The 6,923-nt window shown below is 35.6% G+C and overlaps 1 pseudogene; it reads right to left on the reverse strand.

The window, feature by feature from the left end:
• Positions 1-1,431: 1,431 nt before the first annotated feature.
• LOC107850524 lies at positions 1,432-6,326 on the reverse strand (annotated as a pseudogene).
• Between the last annotated feature and the right edge of the window lie 597 nt (positions 6,327-6,923).

Raw genomic sequence — 6,923 nt, forward strand, 5'->3', positions numbered from 1 at the left:
AATATATTTTTTTTCAATGAATACTCTTAGGGCTCATTTGGTAGGAGGTAGGTGAGATATATTATGGATATGTGATAATTTATATTACCGATCAAATATTAAATTATTTTATACCACCTCACATATGATATAAAATAGTCAAAAAATGAAAAATATAATTTCGAAATAATTTAGTCTACGTATTAAACGATCTCTTAATCTACTTTAATTGAAAGTAACAAAATAAAATAAAAAGAAAGAAAACTGAAATTGACTGTTAAGTATGAGTATTTTAATAACAGAAGTAGCACAGGGAAGGACCCATATTTTTAGCATTGTGCAGGGATTTTGATGATGTGATGTAAGTGGTAGAAGGCACATCGGTAATTATATAAAAGCTAGTTGGTTTTTTTGTTATTTAACTGTTCTTGATGCGTAATGTACATTCATTTCTAGATTGAACTTTTGTTTTTGGACGAAATTGCCCTTGATTGCCCTTTCTACTAACTCTTCTATAATATATAATAAAAAATCACACTATATAATAAAATATGACTTCCTATTTTTACAAAATCAAATATTAGCTTACAAATTATTTAAGTTTCATAGTTAATATTAACATAATCATATACCCTAATGCTTATTTTACCATCAAGTCAAACATATTTTCTTAGATTAAATAGCTAATGTTAATTTTTTTTTCTAGTTTATTTAAAAATCATACAAGAGAATAGATTAAATTATAGTAATTAACTTTTTTCATAGAATTATACTAAGTAATGAATAATATTAATCCATACATAAATTAATTTTAAATATAATTAAATTCACTTTATGGGTGTTTAACAAACAAAAAGGCCTATTGGATTAAGGTTTTAATGAATCACAATGTTCAAGAATTATCTCTATATTTTGCCTTATATAAGTCAGAAATAGGAGATCAAATTAATACAATAAACAAGAAATTATTTTATAAAGTGATTTATCTACCTAATGAGAAATTTACTCCTCAAATATAGAGAATCAAAAGAATTAACAAAAATTAACATGATATATATTATCGTAATTTAACACGAGGTATTTAATATATATTTTTATAAATATAATAATAATAATAACAACAACAATAACAAATGGTAAGATACTTCTAAAGATTGACAAATCCCATCATCAATAGCTACCAAGCCAAGAAAAAAAAGAAGATTTGATGGAGTACAATAAATGTTTCTAGACTTACCTTTAGTTTGTTGGTGGGAAGGTAGAAATTTATTGGTAGTAGTAGATTTTTTTTTCCATATATATACACTTTGCCCTTGATAGTGAGTATAATTACATATTTTGCCTTGGTCGTCCTAATGTTCATCTTTCTATATAATACTAGATGACCCGTGCCCGTGCATTGCACGGACGTACTTGTGTCGCTTTTCTGTTATCGATACAACTTTAGGATAATCAAGATGATTAAATAATTAACTATATATACTGTATATCATGTACACACCCACAATATTCTTTCATACATGAAACAAATTTCTCTTCAATGTTGCAAATTTATAAGGAAACGAATTTCTCTTGAATATTAGAAATCTATAAAAGAAACAAATTTCTCTTCAACTTAAGAAATCTATAAAGGAAACAAATCTCTCTTGAATGTTATGTTAGAAATCTCTTAAAGTTTCAGATTTAGCTATGGTTCTCAAATTCTTTCTTAGATCCTCCTTAATCATACCAACACCTCTGTCACGAATGGAAAGAATTTCTTTTCTTTATCGAGTTTAATCTGCAATCCATGAAATAATCACAATGGAATGAGCTCAAAAAGAAATTCTCAATGGGTAACCAATAGAGACAAGAGTAAGTCAACAAGGTATTAATCACTAACCTGAATCTCGAGCTTAGTATTATCACTTTCACCAAGAACTTCCTTGTCAGTGAGTGCGAGGGAACTGATCTTGTCCAGTCCCTGAATCAAACAGCAAATAATTTCAGAAAAAACTTTTTACAGCTCACATGGAACAGACACCAAAACTGAAATTCAAACATACATCAGAAGCATTGGAAATCAACTTCGTCAAGAAGATGTCCTTGTTACTGTAAAGGGAGTTAATAAGGATGTCCATAAGCCGAGAGACCTCAGCCTGGAACTAAAACTTCTCTGCATTAGCTTGGAGAGTTTTCCTTGACATAGACTCAGCTTCCCTGAATCACATAATGATACAATACTTAGTATTGAATGAACAAATGAAATGACTCAACTTCCCTAAGCTCATAATTTTATCGTAATTAATACTGAATGAACAAATAAATCAGAATAAAAAGTAAGTGAATCAACAGCAGTTCCACGAACCTTTTAGCGACATTCAGAATCAGTCGATAAACCATTAGGAACTCAACTTTTGGTGGATCTACTGGTGCATCAGAATCAGCTTATGCATTTGCCTGTATCTTACAACCTATCAAGTACAACCAAACACCGTTATGTAACTTTACTAACAAAGTAAGTACGTTACACTAAATAACAAGCAGCACCAAAGCATACTACACCAAATAACAAGCAGGACCAAAGCAGTAAAAGCCTGAAAATATTCATAAATTGAAACTCCACTGAGAAGCGAATGACGTGTCATAATCCATGAAATTATGTTTCTAGAGTCTGATGGCCCAAGTTAAAAAGTTAAATTTAACCATTTATAATTTTCTGGGGAAGAAAAAAGAGGGGTGACACACCAATTTCAAAGGAATTTTCTTACTGCATGCAGGTGTTGTGCCCATCTTCACATGGATTTGCAACTTCCAGAAAGAATTTGTCATGCATGAAATTATTATAATGCATTAATGTTGACTAATATGCTAGTATATCTCATTTGTCCCCGCATGTGAAAGATTAAAATTATAAGCAGTACATAGAGGGAAGAGGAGGAAACACTCCATATGATGTTGGACCACAATGGAAGAGTACTGAGTGGCTCGATGTAGATAAATACTATACAAGACTGAAGTGCTTCCAAGCTAGTCAACAGTGCACAACTACTCCTCCTGACGCCCAACATGGAAAAAAGCTAAGGAGCGCTTCCATTGTGGTCCAAACTCCAGCATTGTATCGAGTGTTTTGATGGACTTTCAGACCAACAAGCTTCTAAAGAAGAGGTAGATATACCACTTTAGGCAAATCTCACGTTAAAAAGCTAGAAAAGTGAAGTGTTACATGAGACCAGAGCACAGTTCACATGCTACTCTTGGCGTAGCCCAAGTTACAAATTTGTGAGGCTTATTAGGCCAAAATGAACAGTATGCACAGGATAGGAAAGAGTTACTGATGAAAAATAATCACCCATACCAGCTCTATTTTACATTTTCTGCCTGTAGTTCCTCTTGCATGCCTTTAAAAAACTTCATGGACCTAAGTGAAAGGAAGAGGGAGATATAAAATAAAATACCTCAAGTTTTTTCGATTGATCTTCCGCTTTTGCATTTTGGAGGTTTATTGGGCCTGAATTTTTGCTTCTTCTCTCTGGTGCCTGCAACTTAAAACAAAAACTAATAAGCTCCAAGTACATATGAAATAGAAGTGAACAGTGCAAAAGCCACTCATCACCTAAGGCAGTATTTGTTCTTCTCTTCTTCTTCCCACGAATGTGTTTTGGACTCTCACACACTTTTTCTACACTCATTGTTTATCTCAAAATGTCTCAAACTCTTTGATATATCCTCCTCTTCTTCTCTCGAACTCCAATTGGTTGTAACAGAATCAAATTGTGCTCCAACCTGTAACTTGGCTAGATGACACTCCTGAAATTGCATAATATCAACCGTGCTGTCGGAACCTGAACTTGGTAAGACCAATGGTCCAGATCTATCTGCGGGGGTATTGAGTGTAGCAGGTGATGGACTCTTGAATGGAGTGTGACATCTTGAAGTAGTAGAGCTGCCAATTGGGGTCATTTCTGTCCCAATATCTCTGTGTTTAACCTCATGAATTGCCTCCATTGTTGCTTCTTTCATCGATTTTCCTGCCCCAGTTCCAAACAAAAATCCTTCCTTTGTAGGTTCTAAGCACCTAAAGTTGGGATAAATAGTTTCCACTTCATCTGTGAACTTATCTGCAGTTACATTCATAAAGTTGTTCTACAATATCAGTGTTAAATTTTACCAAAATGAGAGCTAGAACCAAAAACATATAATGCACATTGATGTGTAGCATGCATTGCCAGATAAAGCCTTTTCTTGAGAGGGATTTCCCACCTGGTGTCCGGTAGCTACACTGGGTGAAGCAATTCCTAACAAAGCCGACTCTATTAAATCTTGAACCATAGTTAGTAAGCTAAGGGGTAAAACCAAGTTTTTTTACCTTTAAGAAAAACATCTGTTGCAGCAGAAACACTGTTGGAAGCTCCAGCAGAAATATGATGATGGTGTAAAGGTAAAGGCACCTGAAACTCTGAAGCCACTTTAGAGACCTTTTCGTCTGTTAATTTTTTCTCCAACGATATTTTCAGCTTCTTTAAACTTGAACCCATTACGCTGCTTTAACAATTTCGAGGATTCTAAGGATGGCTTTAAGCCATTATTATGATGAGAAGCAGGGGAATCTTGAATAGAACTTCCATTAACAAGCCATTTCTCTGCATCATCCCACTTAGAAGGGAAATTTTTTCTTGAAAAATTCCCAACACTGAAGCTGAAAATGGGTCGACCCGGTGTTGATGGAACATCCATATTCCTCCTTGTCACTGAACTTACTACTCCTTCCTTCCTTAAAAAACCTCTGCTTTCAGCTACATTGCTTGCTGTTGGCAATGACTTCACAAATCAGAAGTCTCCTTGAGATTAAGATTACAAAGAGGGTCGGGGAAACTATCCAAGAATGGGTTCCCATTTTTCCCTTCTAGTGTTGCTTCCTGTCAATAACAAAAAATGAAAATTATTCAAGAACATAAAAGAACAATCTTGAAAATTAGGGAGTCAGCATTACATTACCCCTTGAGATGGAAACAGAGGTGGACGTTCACAGTAGTTGGCACTTGCAAGATCCATAAATGCAGTAAAAAATTGGAGGAATTTTTACATATTTAAAAAAGATTTGTATGACAGAAGTTTTTATTTTAAATTATTTTTTTAGCAGAAGTAGGGAACAGTAATAACACATGCCAATGCTAAAGGAAGCAGGGAGGTTTCAGAAGGAATGTTCAATATTATATGGCAAGTATTGGAATAACATGCATGGACACCATCCTTGGTTCCTTAATTCTTCATCAGTAAATTGAGAGTTGACGACTCTTCCTCCCTTACTTGCCTGTATTTAGCTAGAGCCAAATTTTCAGCCTTGCCGCCACCAAAATCACAGGCTGAATGAGCAGCCATATCCTGGAGAGATAGCAAGTCCAAAAGCTCATCAATACGTAGTGCAATATTACCTTTAACAGGCATCAGAGGAAAACCGATCTTTTCTCGAAAGTGGAAGTACTAATATTAGACAGGGAAATACAGCAGGATAGCTAGTTCAACATTGGTAAGGTGTTTTCTTACCTTGTCAAAGCGAAGATGAAGAACAGCATACTTGCCAGCTCCTTGTTTGGGCTTAAGATCAGAAACCTCTCTAAGGTAGTTGTCACTAACCATGTTCTCTTCATTAGGATACCTCAAGCGATTTATAATGGCATCTTCGAGATGTCTGATGTGAGGAACAAAGGCCAATGCTTGAAAGTTGACTTTACACCGTAGGTGTTGGAGGTACTTGGGCATGTTATCGAATGTCGGTCGATGAGAAAATGGCGCAATGGCAAAATTCCAAACTTACTGAGTTGTTAGAGGATTTGGCTGGTCAGCAGGCTGAGCTTCTCAAAATGCAGGAACAAATGGAACAAAGGGAAGCCAATAGTCTTCAGCTTATGGGGGAGCTAAGGACTGCTATTAATGGATTCCAATTGCAAAGCCAACATAGAGGATCAACATCGACTAAAAGCAGGACCGGAACATTATACAATTTGGTCTCAAATCACAAGGTATTATGAGACCTACCCTATTATTCCCCTCTGCTCGAACATTGAAATTGAATTTTCCTCCATTCAAATGGCAATGACTTTAGAATTTGACTATATAAGGTGGGACTTTTACCATTGATGATGAAACTCCTATAGCTCATAGAATAAATATGGTGCCTATATATTTTGATGATAAAACTATTTCATGGCATCAATCATTTATGAAGAGTAGGGGCTCCCTTAACTATCTCTGGGGAGGAGCTATATTTGGTGGCACTGAATGGAAGGTTTGGGAAAATTTTGGCATACCTCATGAATCATGATTGTGTTGAACAGATGCAACTGACCCAATTTAATTCAGAAACCAATCACATTCAAATTAGCAATGGTGATAACAATTGTACGATGCATGGAACAGAGGCAAGTACAACTGCAGCCAACAAGGACGCCTTCCCTTTGATAAGAGCTCTTTCCTCAGAAGATGCAAGGCTCTTTTTGTCTTCCATCAGGGGAAACAAACTTCTCAAGGCCGAAACCCGGCGTTCCCCGCCATAAACCTAGAAAAGAACAGGAACAAAGAAAAGCTTCAGGACACAAAAATACCGGCTTTACTTCATGTATTCACTTAAAGAAAGGGATATAGTTTTATAAATACAGAATCTTAGCAAAGAACTTATGGGAGGCAAGATATAGGCGAGTGCTATCGTCAAATCCTAAAGCTGCCAGCAGCAACCCAACCTCTTTGGGGGTCAATGGACACCATCCTTGGCTCCTTAATTCTTCATCAATAAATTGTTTTCAGCCTCGCCGCCACCAAAATCACAGGCTGAATGAGCAGCCATATCCTAGAGAGATAGCAAGTCCAAAAGTTCATCAATACGTAGTGTAATATTACCTTTAACAGGCATCAGAGGAAAACCGATCTTTTCTCGAAAGTGGAAGTACTAATATTAGACAGGGAAA

Source organism: Capsicum annuum, chromosome 12 (genome assembly GCF_002878395.1).
Source record: "Capsicum annuum cultivar UCD-10X-F1 chromosome 12, UCD10Xv1.1, whole genome shotgun sequence".
NCBI lineage: Eukaryota > Viridiplantae > Streptophyta > Magnoliopsida > Solanales > Solanaceae > Capsicum > Capsicum annuum.